Source organism: Perognathus longimembris, chromosome 10, assembly GCF_023159225.1.
Source record: "Perognathus longimembris pacificus isolate PPM17 chromosome 10, ASM2315922v1, whole genome shotgun sequence".
NCBI classification, from domain to species: domain Eukaryota; kingdom Metazoa; phylum Chordata; class Mammalia; order Rodentia; family Heteromyidae; genus Perognathus; species Perognathus longimembris.
Window position 1 is genome coordinate 51,239,148 of NC_063170.1, and position 16,008 is coordinate 51,255,155.

The window sequence follows — 16,008 nt, forward strand, 5'->3', positions numbered from 1 at the left end:
CTGAGGATTACGGTTCAAAGCCAGTCCACACAGGGAGGTTTGTGAGAGTCTTATCTCCAATTAGCCACTGAAAAACCAGAAGTGGATCTGTGGCTAACGTGGTAGCGCCAGGCTTGAGCAAAAATAAAAAACTAATGGATAGCACCCAGACCCTTAGTTCAAGCCCAAGTTTCTACACACACACACACACACACACACACACACACACACACACGCACCCTTGAGTTCAAACACCACTACAGGCACCAAAACTTTTAAAAATTAAACAAAAAAATATTGCCTGCATATTAGTAGTATGTATTTTCTATGTGCTAGAGCTTTGGGTAGGCACTCCCTGTGTAGACAATATAAACAAAGAAACAAATTTCATAACAAAGAAAACATAAATAGGATGGAGCAGTCAAGGAACTCTGAGAAGCACTCACACTTGAGCTGAGATCCACATAATGCAAATGACCCATCTTGTAAAGATATGAGACAAGAGCAGATGACCCAGCAGGTGCAAAGACCTGAGTAGCAATGGCTTGACTGAGCTTTAAGGGTAGGGAGAAATTCCTAGGCAAGGGAAGATATAGTCAACACCTATGTCATCTATGTCATCTTTTTCCCCCCTTCTTTTCTTAAAGTAGACTTTAATATAAATTTATCCCTCTTGTATTTTTGTGTTTGACAATACTAGGGCTTAAACTCAGAGACTCTCTCAGCTTTTTTTTTTTTTTTCTCGCTTCTGGTACTCTATCACTTGAGCCACATCTGCACTTCCAACTTTTTGATAGTTAATTGGAGATAAGATTCTAGGAGATTTGTCTGTATGCTGGATACAAAGGTCAGCTATGCTAGGGGTAAGGGACCCAGAGATAAGCAAGATGTGGTCTCTCACCTTCAGAACCTAAGGTCCTTTGAGTGAAAACTGAGAGCTATATGGACCAGCCAAGTTGAAAGGAGGGTGTTCCACTAGGAGTTTGTATAAGAACATTATACATGCATGAATGTGAGATGATTTGAGGTATTTTCTCAAACATTGCTATCCTAGGTGTAGCTCCAGCACAGAGGGTTTTAGCTGGAATATATGAAGCCCTGGGTTTGCTCATCATCACTCAAAAAAAAAAAATCATAGAGTAGAAGGAAGAGAATTTGCTTAGAGCTGAGTCCTTTCCGGCTGTCACTGGGGACATGTACTCAAAATCTTTTAATTTGAAGAGTGGATTGCTGAGCCAGAACTTCAACAAAACAACATTGGGGTGATTATAAAGGGTTACCTTCTTCTTCTTTTTTTCAGTAAAAAGACAAAGAGATTTAATACAGATTTAGAAACTATTGCTGGATATATAGCCTCACAAATCCAAGAGTGAGACTATTTGTAAACAACCCTTTGAAAGACCATTTTCCAAAGCAATTCAGGACTTCATGTCAGCAGGGCAGACGCTAGATAAACAACACTGCTGAACAAAGCAAGTAAAACACTGGATTAAGAACATAAAAATGTCTGTTTAAGTGCTTCACTGGCCCGGGATGGAAAGAAGAGTTCTCCAGGGGCCACGAACAGAAGAGCAAAGTTCCTGGGAAACCTTTTTGAGAAAGGAAACCTTGAACTGTGGCATAAATAGCTACTCAGAGTAGGCATCTAAAGGGTGCCAATGGATAGAGGTGCTAATTTGATGTTCCCACATAAAGTTGAGACCCACTGAGCTAGAAGCCAGGAGAAATAAACCAAGTATTCTGACAACAATGAGGAAAAAGCCGCTGTGGGGGAAGGCAGGAAGAACACTCTCCTGAAAACCTGTGACAAGCCTGCCTTTGCCTTCCTTGACCTGCACTCTGAATTCTACCTGTAGGATCCCCAAAATACTTCTAGAATAAAATTTAATTTAAAGCAGGACAGAACCGTTTAAGGATATATCACATTGAACTGCAATTTTATTTTTAGAAAATTGTCAGCTTTCTTTATTAGATAGGTATGGCTACATAAGTGTATACACACACACACACACACACACACACACACACATTAGAGTTTTAAGAGCAGCAACCAAGTGTAGTTACGGTAATAAAATGTTTAAACGTAGCATGTCCAACAGAATCACTCCTTTAAATTCTCTGCTTCAATACTTGCAAAACCATTTGGTGTAAACCAACTGAACAACTCATGAGGGGAGAGAGAAGGGGGAGGAGGGGGAGGGGGGAGTTAGGGAGGAGGTAACAAATAGTACAAGAAATGTACCCATGGCCTTACATATGAAACTGTAACCCCTCTGTACATCACTTTGACAAGAAATAAGTAATTATTTTTTTTAATTCTCTGCTTAAGTCTTTTTTTTTTTTTTTTTTTTTTTTTTTTTTGGTCTTGGGTTGTTGCTTTGTTACTGTTTGCCTTTCAGGTAAGAAAAATAGATAAAGCTTTTAGAGCTCTGTTGGAATGAGGGGATACAATGCATCTTTTTAACTTGCTTAATTAATGGCAATTGATAGTTTTCTTTAATTATATCAACATTCAAGCTCGGGGGAATGACAGGAAATTTCCTCTGGACTAAGTCAAGCATGTGACACTAAGAAGAGCTCAAAGCAGATGGGCAAGGGAGAAAGAAGTTAGATCTTGATAACTATTTATGTGACTAGGGAAAAGTAGTATAAAGGGAACAATTATCTTGACATATCAATGTTTTCCTCCAGCAATCAACCTCACTCTTCCAGATGTTCAAATTTGCTTTATTTGTTCAAAGGAAATCAATAGCATGCACAAAGCACAGTATTTAAATAGTTAGGTTTCAAATTTTATCTAAGCTGATGTTTTCTCAATCTCACTAGCCAGTTATAGAGCTTGAACTTAGGGCCCAGGCACTACTATTCCTTAATTTATTTGCTCAAGGCTAGTGCTCTACCACTTGAGCAAAAGTTCCATTTCCAGCTTTTTGCTAGTTAATTGAAGATAAAAATCTCACAGACTTTCCTGCCCAGTGTTAGGTTTTTAAAGTAGGTAACCGGTAAAGGAGAACGCCATGCGGTATTCAGGTAGGAGAGAAAGTTTATTACCGAACTGCTGGCCTGTGGCTAAGATGATCCATGGCGGGAGAGAAGGGAGAGAGAGGACTAAGAAGAAGAGAGGGGAGAGCAGGGAGGGAAGGGAGAGAAGGGGCAACCCCCACCCAGCCCTGCTTTATTTAGGGCAGGGGCAAGGGGTGTGGCCAGGTGGATTAGGATGTGACCTCCGAGAAAGGGAGGGTAACTGCCTCCAGGTCTGCTGGTTACCCAGGTAACTAACTGGGTGGAGACTTAAAGAGGTCGGGGCATCTGCATGTAGCCCTCAGGGAGAGGACCTTACACCCAGGATGGCTTTGAACCTCAATCCTCAGATCTCAGCCTCCTAAGTAGCTAGGCTTACAGACATGATCTATCAGCACACAGCTTCTACATTTGTTTTTTTGCAAATATCCTCCTTTAAGTCATATCAGGTGATTCAGGAATTGTCATATATTTAGGTTTTGATAGACAACAAGATGAGATGAATGCTCACCAGTGCTATAATAATTAGTAGCTCTATTATGGGAGCAGGGATTGGTAGTCAGGCTAAAACTATTTTAAATCTGAAATCAAGATGTCTCAGCATGATCCTCTCAATGTATGATAATAGATCTGCACAGTATTTCATTAAACATAAAGGCATTTCTTTGATAAATCAAACCTAATCTCATTTTCCTGAGGCATGTCTTCCATAGGAAAAGTTAAGACTCACCTTCTTAATTTATTTTGAAGACAGTTTGTTATAAGTAGGAAGGTGACTGTTCTCTAACTATCAGACATCTAGCTTCATGGGCCAAATTCTGGGCAAAAAAAGATGACACTTTAGTGAAATTTGGTGAACAGTTTTTTTTTAAATTGCATTTAAGAAAGAAAGAAAAGAGAAAAAGAAACAGGTTTCGAGGGAACTCTTGCTGATTGCCTTCTCTATATGATTTCTAGTCTTCTCTGCTTTAGACAGCACCCCCCACCCCTACTTCCCAATCTGAAACTCTGGCTGGAATTGAGCTTCCCCAAGAATCTAATGGCAGGCCTGAGGGTCTGTGTCAGCCAGTATACCCTTCTCGCATCACAATAAAGGGCTTTTTGGGGGAATCTGGGAAACCAATACCTCCTCTTTCCCATGGAAGCTTTCTTTTTTTCCTCTATTAACCCAGAAGAATGTAGCCTCCCTGCCTGCTACCAGCCTTTATAATTTGTGATTATAAAGCATGCCAGTCTTTAAGTGAAGCCTATGGAGAAGACAACCTGGAGAGGAAAAAAAAGAAGATTTTTTTTTTCATGTGTCCTTCGGAATGCCATGGAGAAAGCAGCACATATGGAGGTCTCCCAGCTACATGGTGGACATTCAGTTTGTCTAGCCTGGATCTACCACCTGTATCTTACTACCACATGCCAACAGTGCTGGGCAACCATGATTATTTCACAGGTTCTCACCTACTGCCTCCCATTTATTGAACCAGTTCTGGATTCTTGTTCTGCTAAGCCAGTCAGCATCTTCGGTAGAGATTTAGGTGTGAAACCAAGAGAGCATCAAGTTGAAGTCTCTCCTGATGCTGAACAATCTGGAATTCTTAACTGCAGAGACTGGAAAGCTAAGCAATCAGTATTTACTGACTATCATAACAAAAAGAATTCAAGGGCTGAGGATATGGCCTAGTGGCAAGAGTGCTTGCCTCATATGCATGAGGCCCTGGGTTCAATTCCCCAGCACCACATATACAGAAAACGGCCAGAAGTGGCACTGTGGCTCAAGTGGCAGAGTGCTAGCCTTGAGTAAAAAGAAGCCAGGGACAGTGCTCAGGCCCTGAGTCCAAGGCCCAGGACTCGCCAAAAAAAAAAAAAAAAAAAAAAAAAAAAAAAAAAGAAAGAAAGAAAAAGAATTCAAGGAACAAACCATTTTTGAGTGCTTGCTCCATAGTAGGCATTAAGACCCTAAACATCCCTGAAAGAGCTAAAATGGGTATAATACCCATTTTACAGATAAGCATACTAGAGAGCTAGGTGATTAGCAAGAAAGAGGACCACTTAAGTATGAGAGCACGCTTCAAGTCTGGACCTTCTTACTTTTGTTTGTTTGTTTATGCTGGAGCTTGAATTCAGGGCCTGGGCACTGTCCCTGAGCTTTTGTGAATAAGGCTAGCACTCTACCACCTGAGCCACAACTCCACTTCTGGCTTACTAGAAGTTAATTGGAGATAGTCTCAGAATTGGGGGTCAGTGGCTCATGCCTGTAATCCTAGCTACTCAGGAGACTGAGACCTGAGGATCAGGCAGGAAAGTCTGAGACTCTTACCTCCAAAACATCAGAAGTGGCACTATGGCTCAATAGGTAGACCACTAGCCTTGAGCACGAAGAGACTCGGGGACAGCACCCAGCTGCTGAGTTCAAGCCTCAGATCAGAAAAAAAGAAATATCTCAGAGACTTTTCTGTCCAGGCTGGCATAGAATTATGATCCTCAGGTCTCAGCCTAATGGGTGGCTAAGAGTACACGTATTAGCTAGTGGTGACCAGCTTCATACTACCTTACTTCTGACCGTTTATTTGGAACCTCTAAATCCCATTCCTATTGCTATTTTGCTTTGAATCCTGTAAAAACCACCCAGTATTTCTATAATAAAGTTCCCTTTTTTGCTTTAGTTATGTTTCTGGGTTTTGCAAGGGGAAAAAAAAAAAAGTATCTTAAGGAGAGCATTACTGAGGATCACCAACCAGCCAGGGTGAGCAAGCGCATATGTGAACATATGTAGCCTCCAGCTACAGGGGCCCCTTTCTACTCCTGACGCAGAGCACTGAGCAATGCTTCCTGTTTGTGCCCCTGCACAGCAGATGCTCCATCCCTGGGCATTTTGGTAGTAGGTGGATGATTTCCTGGAACTGGAACATTTTCTGGAGCGGATACACAGACCGCAGCCTCCTCTGCCAGCTTGGCATTTCAAAGGACAGATGCAGGACTCGAGGGAATTGCAATGGGAGCGTTGGGGGGGGGGGGGGGTGTTGGAATTGTGATGACTGAATTTTTGAAAAGCAAAGCCAGACCTGCTTTGCCATTCTCAGCCTTGAGTTAATCTTGCCCTAAGTAGGATGGCTTTGCTGAATCAAAACCCTGAAACCCTACTGGTTCATCACATACCATGTTAAGCATTTTAAAAACATTGCTTCTGACATTGAAAAGAGAAACCTAGTATAGTATTTTTGAAAGCTATATTTCCCTTAGAATTAACTATCATTACATCTTAGCATATGTGCCTTGAACTGGTATCTTCTTATCACCACCTACTGAACAGCTGGAATTACAGGTGTGTGCCACCATGCCTGGTATCAACCCCATAATATGCATATCTGACATATCCAACTAGGGGCCAGAGGTGCTACTGGCACAGAATGCACAGGTCAGCTCTACAAGAAAGAACAACTTGCCCCAAATGTCAAGATACTAAGAAAGAAGACCAATTGGGTCTTTCTGTCACTTTAACCCCCTTTCCACATGAAAGTAATTCCCTGATGGAGGAAGCTCAAGGCTTCTTCCTCCTCTTAAAAGGGGAGAGGAAAAACACTTGCAATCTCTTACAGATCCATACATTTGCTTTTATCCATGTGCCATAGAATGAAATGCAATAGTATATACAAATTGCTGGCCATAGCTGCTAAAATTATGAATGCTAAGAAAGTACCTCTTTCACTCCTTTTGCTGCAAGGGAATGAAGGTGATTTATTCTAAATATGGCATCTCTAAGATAATAGTGGCTCACCCCACCGTGGCCTCACAGCTCACGGCTGCCTCAAAGTTTTTGAATATTTCACTTGTAAAACCATTCCTGAACTGATTGTCAATGGCTCACACCTGTCATCCTAGCTATTTAGGAGGCTGTGATCTGAGGATCACAGTTCAAAGCCAGCCCGGGCAGGAAAGTGTGTAAGACTCTTATCTCCAATTAACCACCAGAAAGCTGGAAGTGGAACTGTGGCTAAAGTCATACACTGTCAGCCTTGAGAGAAAAAGCTAAGGGACATTGCTCAGGCCCCAAATTCAAGCCCTAGTAAAGCCCTCACACACACACACACACACACACACACACACACACACACACACACACACACCCTTGCTATAAGTAACTGACTAACACATCCTCCAGGAGGATTAGATTTGATGAAGACACATCCAGGGCAAGAAAAAGAAAAAAGGAAAGGATTATTAAAACCCACCATTTGACTACTGAATACTGAAGACGCCAATTAATGTGTTTCAATACTTGAACAGAATTTTTATCAAGTAGCCTTCACAATTCATTAGGAAGAAAATACTTTCTACTTGTCTCCTTAAAATGTTTCGCTTTTATTGTGATGACTAGGAAGCACTTGGCATTTTGGTTGAATATACAGAAACTTCATTTCACTGCATTAATATTTTGTAGATTGTGATACAAAATAAAAATGTATCGCTGTAAGCCAGTGTCTTACACCTGTAATCCTAGCTGTGTGGGAGGCTGAGAATGGGTGGGAGGATTACAGTTTGAGGCCAGTCCTGGCAGAAAAGTCTGTGAGACCCTTGGGTTCAACCCATAGTTGGATACACTGGTGTGCACCTGTCATCTCAGGCTACCAGTAAGGTGAGATGGGAAAGTTCATGATGTCAGTTAATCCGGGCAGACAAGTCCGTTCACAAGACTCCATCTCCACAGAGCAAAGAAGAATATATGGCACACACTCCAGTGACCCAACAAGAATCTCTCTCTTTTTAATTCTTCTAAATTCTAAATGGAAAGGGATTCTCCTTCAACTCTGACATGGTGCTATCCTAATGGATGGGAACACAGGCTTTGGCAGGGATGACTTCATGAGTCTGCTGTGGTTTCTAGGAGATAATAAAAAAAAAAAAGAAGAAAAAAAAACAGATGATTTCAAAATCCATTATGGATAATCCCAGTGGACACTGAACTGGACCAAATCTCATCACAAATAAATGACTTTGGGTAGGAAAAATAGTTGGAAATAGGCAAACATGGATTGATACCAATTTGCAACTTCTGTGAAGACAAAGTGGATGTCCTTTGGAGTTATCAGAGCTATTTATGAAAGTCCATAGGGCTGTGGATTAAAAATAAAGTATTAGAGATTTGGCTAGATGTAAATCCATCGGCTGGTGTCCAGAACTAAGGAGGTCACCCTAAGTGTTCAAAGGGAGCTCTGGAAAGCTCACCTTTGAAAACCTTTATGCACCATGTTAAGGGAAGAGAAGGCAGCAGTGAGAACCACCTGCAGCAACAGGGTGAACACAAACAAAGATGGCATTTGGCAAGCGATATTTTCCATGAATAATTAAATCTAGGGTTGGTTGAAGCCAGACTCCAAGTCATTCCTTGAATTAAAAACAAGCACACTAAATAACCTTGAGGGAATTTCTGGTTTGTTAAATGGAAGCCCCCCCACTCAAGATTCTGGACCTTGCTCTATTGCTGATAGGTAAGCACTGCTCACCTGCTCAGTGATGGAAATGTCCAGTCTTCTGATTTTCTCCTCTCTCTATCAAATTGAAAACATATACATTTTTTTTTTTTTTTTTTGCCAGTTCTGGGGCTTGGACTCAGGGCCTGAGCACTGTCCCTGGCTTCTTTTTGCTCAAGGCTAGCACTCTGCCACTTGAGCCACAGCGCCACTTCTGGCCATTTTCTGTATATGTGGTGCTGGGGAATTGAACCCAGGGCCTCATTTATACGAGGCAAGTACTCTTGCCACTAGGCCATATCCCCAGCCCAACATATACATTTTTAAAAGACATTACTTCTCAATCAGCTTTGTCCATCTCACCAAAGAAATATTTGTGCTTATTTTAAGGAACACAGAGATAATCAACATATAGTCCCTTTCTACTAGGTGTCTATATACTGCATTAACAATAACTATAGTATAACTCAATGAATACAATAATAGACACAGCATAGAAGCGCTCCTACATTATGTAGTGAGGACTCCAGTCTTACACTTTCACTAATTTGGGGATTCTAGGTTCTTTTTTGACATCTGTATTTAATTTTCAAGTTTGTCCTGTCAATTTCTATTTTTGAAATTACAGAATTTTTGCCACACTAGTAATATTTAATTATGAACTTAGCATATACCTCCATTTATTTGAGTTTTCTTTAAAATCTGAGGAATATTGTCAGGATATAATTCTTGGTATCTTTATTAAATATTTGTGTTTGGGAGACACTACTCTAAATAGAATTTAAACAGCTTTTCTTATTTATGAATAAGTATGCTGGCCTCAGATTCATTGATTCTATTCTCCTTCTTTCCTTCCACTCTAATTTTGAACCTAATCAACAAGTTTAAATTCTTTCTGCTATTGTAGTTCTCATTTCTAAAAGTCTTGTTTTCTTCTTCTCATAACGGCTGTCTCTCTCTGCAGTATAGTTTTCAGAGACCTTGGTATGATTTCGCTGTTGTTGTTATTTGGATTTTTGTGGGGGGTTTTGTATTGTTTTTGTTTTGTTGTGAGTTTTTGTTTGTTTGTTTGTTTTTGGTCATGGGGCTTGAACTCAGTGCCTGGGCGCTGAATTCTTTTGCTCAAGGTTACCACTTTATCACTTTGAGCCACAGTTCCACTTCCGGTTTTTTGAGTGGTTAATTAGAGATAAGTCTCACAGGGACTTTTCCACCCAGGATGTCTTTGAATTATGATTCTCAGATCTCAGCCTCCGGAGTAGCTAGGATTAGAGGTGTGAGCCACCAGCACCCTGTGTGGTTCGTTTTATTTTTATCTGCTTTGTTTACTATTGCTTCTGGTGCTGTTTAAACAGAAGAGATTTCTCCAGGCCAGGATACTAAACATCTTTTGCTGAATGGGATATATGGTGAACTCTACCTGGTAGTGGTGTCTGGGTGAGGAAAGAGCCTGGTGTGTATCAAAACTGAGAAGATTCCTGGAGCAGACCACTTGATATGGTAGGAGCTCTCCAGTAAACTCCACTCACATTTCCTGGAATAGACCACTTGATAGGAGCTCTCCAATAAACTCCACCCACATTTTGGCATCTCTTGGCAAAAATGTGTACTTTCAGGGATGGTAGGGAAAAAGAATTTTCAATTGAGTTTTTAATAATAAATGAATCTTACATTTCTGAAACTTGAATTTTATTTTCCTATTTTATTGCTCCAGATTTTGTATCAGTGGTCCTCAGGGACACTAAGCTATAATTTTCTTTTTTTAGAATCTCTGTCTCAAGTTTCCATGAGACATTTGTCTTATAAAATGAATGGGTGTATATGTTCTTCTCTATGTTCTGGTTGTGTGATAATGCCCTTATTTTTCCTTTGAGTATTGGACAGGATTCATCAGTAAGGCTCCTGGATCTGGGGAGTATTTTATTTATGAGAAAGTTTTCTCACTAATGTGTTCAATTTTATTAAATTGATAGAAACAATGGGATTTTCTATTTCATCTGAATCTGTAAGTTGTATTTCTTTAGCTTATTGAATTTTTTGGCATGAAAGTATTCATAATATTTTATTATAACATTATGTTACAAGCCTATAGGACTGCAAAAATAACATCTATTAGTGATTTATATTTTGTTTTCTCTGGATCATTACAAAGAACCAAATTTTGATTAGTAAATCATTTTTACCCTGTATCTGTTTTTCTTTTGTTTTCCTCATTCTCCTTCATTTGTTTTCCACTGCTTTTATCTTTATTTTCCTCGTTCTTCTACATATTTGGGTTTGCTCAAATCCTCTTATTTTAGCTTTTTGTAAATGTACAATCTTTGATCATTGATTTAAGAATGTAAGGTTATATCTTTCTATCTTAATACTGTTTTAGCTTGATCTCAGCAGTTTTGACAAGTTGTATATTCTTTGTCATGTACTTCAAAGTATTTTGTAAGTTTCCCAGTGATGTCTTCTCTGAAACACAAATCATCTAGAAGTATCTTGTTTAATTTATAAATGTCAAGAATTTTCCTGCATGTTGTATTATTATTAATTTTATTCCTTTTTAGTACAAAAACATATTTAATACCTTTAAATATATCAAGACATATTTTGTGACCTTTCCTATGGTTTATTTTCATCTATATCATGAAGCTTGGGGGAAAAAGAAGCTTCTGGTTTATTCTTTAAATATTGAAGTTGGTAGAGAGTGTTAAACAAGTTTTCCCAATTCTTGGTTTTAGTTTTCTTTTTCTTTTTGTGCCAGTACCTGGGCTGGGAATCAAGTTCTCGCTTGGGTTGTTTGCTCATGGTTGATATTCTACCACTTGAGCGATGCCTCCACTTCCAGCTTTTTGCTGGAAGAGTCTCTCCGATTTGTCTTTTCTAAAATTCCAATTGTTTTCTTTTCATAATTCCTGTCTCTCCACTGATATTTTCTACTTTGTTCTTTGCTCTTCACATGGCTTTGAACCTCAAATCTCAGATCCCAGCCTCCTGAGTAGCTTGAACAATAAGTTGGAGCCATTGGAGCTCAGCAAAATTTTCACTTCTTTACTGATTTTTGTGATCTAGTTTTTCTACCCTTTGTGATGGAGTAAGAAGATGGAGTACTATAATTGTAGAACTGTCTTTTCCCTTTAATTATTTCCTTTTTTCTTCGTGTATTTGGAAGCTTATAAGTAGGTAGCAGCAGGATATAGTCTGGAAATATTCAGTGTTGGGTAAGACTGGGCATGGAGTAATACTGGAGTTTTTCATTTTCATTTTTATTAAATAATAACTGCATGGATAGTTATAACAACATTGTCAAGCTGTTTCTAGTTTGTGTAATAAAAATTTTTATATAATAAAAATAAGTGTTATCAGAAGAATCTCCAGGCTCTTCCAGAACAACATATCATTAGGCAGAGTTTAAATGAGATCTTTTACAGAAAATCATCTTAAAATATATAAACACAAGTAGGAAGTATCATCATCATTATCATTATAACATCAGAGAGAGAGTCATCTTCTAGCCAATTCCATATTAGAGAAATGAAGCCTTTAGGATTAATAAAGTCCATTAGAGCACTTCTAAAAACTATTTACAGAGGAGCTTGAGGTGTGGCTCCAGTAGTAGAGCACCATCTGAGAGGGGGAAAAGAAACTATTGACAATCCTTATGGTGTTAGTGGGGAGTGCTTTTCTATGGGGGAAAGAAAAAAAGAAGGTACGTAGATAGGTAGGTGGAAAACTACTTTGAAAATTACAAAAAGACACACAATAATGAATTAAATAAATCTGTACAGGGGTTGGGAGTGTGGCTTAGCAATAGAGTGCTTGCCTAGCATGCATGAAGCCCTGGGTTTGATTCATCCGCACCACATAAACAGAAAAAGCCAAAAGTGGTGCTGTGGCTCAAGTGGTAGAATGCTAGCCTTGAACAAAAGGAAGGCAGGGACAGTGCTCAGAACCTGAGTTCAAGCCCCAGGACTGGCAAAAAAAAAAAAAAAAAAAAGTACATAAGTATAAGAAATACTGATCAGAATCCATTTTGTGTGTGTGTGTGTTTGTGTGTGTGTTAAAAGACATGACTCCACAGGTGTAAGACTACATGTCTATGTGTATTGCACAGGTCTGGATCAAGAATGAAATTGTTATCTATAGACAACGCTAAGGGAGAGGACTCCGAAATAGGGAACTCTGGCTGGAGGTAGAGAGTGTGGTACAGGGAAAGAGAGAAAGGGAAACTTTCAGCTTCTATATTTTGTAATTGTTCATACTTCCTTTTATAGTCAATACATATTAATAAACAATTTATCTAGGACATGACAAAAATGCACCAAGAATGTAGTTAAATTCTCTAATGTCCCTACAGGACAGAATCTTAATAAAGAGTGTAGGTACTTCTATAACACAATGCTGAATAAAATTGTTAGAGTATCTTTTTAAGAAATTCATGATAATCATCTGTTCTGAGATTAATGATAAGCATCTATTTTGTAACTTGTTTGTGCTGTTAGATTTTTAATCAATTTTTTTTAAAAATTAGCAAACACAAAGATGACAACACAATAGCAGCCTTCCCCTCTGTGATACTTGGTGTAAGATTAAATTAAATTAAATTGGCTCTTAGGTGGTCACGAATTCTACAGAAGCCTAATGGACAAAGGCACGAGGAATTCCCCAGGCACAACAGTATTGAATCAGGACATGGTGCGATGGGCTGGTCAGTGAGAGACAGAAGGATTTGCTTGTAAACAGTAGCACCTTTAAGCAAATCTATTTTGTCCCAGCAAGTTATGTTGGACTGCTGGATGCCATTAGCTCACAGCTATAATTCTTAGCTACTCAGAAGACTGAGATGTGGAGGATAACAACTATTTGAAGCCAGCCTGAGTGGGAGTGGAGGGGAGTTGTTGAGAGTCTGTCTCTAAAATAACCAGCCAAGAGCCAGTCTGGAGATGTGGCTCAAGTGGTAGAGCATAGGCCAAATGGAAGGATGCCCCTAAGTGTAATCCCAGTACCAGCAGGGGGGAAAAAAAGATACATATAAATGAATGAGTGACATATCTCTGACACACTCTTCTTACTTTTGAGCCTTGCTGCATCGTTGTTTTTGCTTACTTTGGCAGCCATCTTACTATACCCATGGAGCCACAGGTCATTGAGACACTGAAGATTTCCCCACCAGGAAAATGGAAAGACTTTGGGCCCATTTGTTGGGTAGGAGCTCTACTTTGAAATCACCTTCTTTCATCCTTCCATTTGTTCTTCCTGGGGATAAGGAGAGGCGAACATGTCGCTAGTCTGCTTAGGGAAGGCAGATAGATCGTGGACACAGAGGGGAGTTGGTCCTGTCCCTATCTGTGGCATAGATTGAGAGGATGGCCACGTGTGCATCAGAGGCTACAAAGGGGGGTTCCCAGTGACAATGTGTGATCTGAGAAGGACATGAAGGATGGGATCCCCAAGGGGCCTATTGCCCTTTCCCTAGACAGAGCTCCATTTCCCAGGGGGACTCCAGCCCAGGCATCCTCCAGTTCACACATCCTCCTGTCCAAGCACCCTTGGCAAATGACCTACTCAGTGGTTCAAAATGGATACTCAGTCTATCCAATCTACCTCTTGTGTAAGTCATTCTGTGTGCAGAATTCCTCAAGGCTGGCATTTAGGCCACAGACCTTCCTTAGCTCTTCTACAGACCCACTTCAGTGATTTGTCCCTTCCTGAACTTGCAGGCCGAGGGCTATAACTCCAGCTGAGGGCGTTGGCTTCCAAGCAATCATCATTATAGCCATGTTAAACTAATATTTATTGGCACCCCTCTGTGCCAGGTTCTTTTTTTCATGCTTTCGTATGAAGTCATGATAATTTCATAAAGAGAATATTATCACTTCCCCTATGTTACAGGCAGCATCTCACATCTGCTAGGTAACATAGCTAGACTGCAATCTCCTACCTATAACCTTCCTGTAGAAATAAACTTACTTCTGAATCTAAGGAGAAGGCAGGAATGAGGATTTAACCTAAAGAACATGTGTGCATAGTTGGGCACTAGTGGCTCACGCCTATAATCTTAGCTACTCAGAAGGCTGAGATCTGAGGATCTTGGTTCAAAGCCATCCCATGGAGAAAAAAGTCCATAAGACTCTTATCTCCGATTAAATTTTTTTAAAAAGCAAACAAACAAAAAAAAAACACACAGAAGTGGAGGTGTGGCTCAAGTTGTAGGTCCTAGACTTGAGCACAAAAGTCCAGGGACAGTTCCTAGGCCCTGAGTTCAAGCCCCAGGAAAGAAGATGAAAATGGAGGAGAAGAAGGAAGAAGGATGAAGGAAGAGGAGGAGGAAGGGAATGAAGAGAAAGAAGGGGAAGATGAGGAGGAAAAAGAAGAGGAGGAGGAGAAGGAAAAAGAAGAGGAAGAAGAAGAAGAGGAAGGAGGAGGAGAAGGAAAGAGAGGAGGAGAGGAGGAGGAGGAGGAGGAGGAGGAGGAGGAGGAGGAGGAGGAGGAGGAGGAGGAGGAGGAGGAAGAGGAGGAGGAGGAGGAGGGGAAGGAGGGGAAAGAGGGGAAGAGGGAAATAAAGGGTGAGGAGGAGGAGAAGGATGAAGAGGAAGAGGAGGAGGAGGAGAAGGAGAAGAGAGAGCAAGAGTGTTCCCAAGTGGGAAATGTGATGAACAATGTGAGTGACACTCTCTGAATCATTACATCATTACAGTTATTACATCATTCCATCTTTCTCATCCAGTCTCCTTGCAATTCCCTCTTTCAAAGCTGAGAAGGTATTGCTGCAGTCACAATGTTTCCCTGGCTTGCTAAGGGTTGCTAACCCCTTTTCCCAAAGCTCCTACTTTTTCTCTGTCCATTCCTTTATTGCTTTTCATTTGCTGACAACATACTTACCAGGTGGTACATAAGAATTTTAGGTTGCTATTTTTCTTAACCATTCTTTGGAAACAGTCAATTGTTACCTTTGGTGGCCTTTGAAAAGAGTGAAGTTTCCTTTTCCTTGCAGAGCAAGGAGCCACAAAGGCAGAAAAGCCTTCCCCTTTCCTAAATGCTTCTGCTCTCTGAGGACAATTCCGCCACCACAAAATGGGATTCCCGGGATCACATCACTGCCACAACATTCCTCACGCTATTTGCCAAAGGAGGACCCTCCAATATCAGTGGTTGCCCTAGACCTCCCATAAGATGGTAATTCTCAACTCTGGCACAGTTAGAATCACGTGGGGAGCATAAAAAAGAGTTCATACTATGCCCCAAATCAATTATACTGGCATCTGTGGAGGGGTGGCCCAAGCAACAACATTACCTGAATCTCCCCCTAGTAATTGTAACAAGGTTGAGAATCATTTCCTTAAAACAATACTCAGCCTCATTGTTAAAATACCATTTCCCAAAAGGTAAAATCATGACTCTTATGCAAATATAAAACAAATGTGTCAAGTTTGTTCAACTCATCAAGGAGGGAGCCAGCAATGTGTCAAAACCAGTTCAAAGAGCATGTGAGGAGCTAAATATTTATAGGCAATGTTAGTATAAGGTTGTCGTGTTACATACAAAACTAATGAATGTC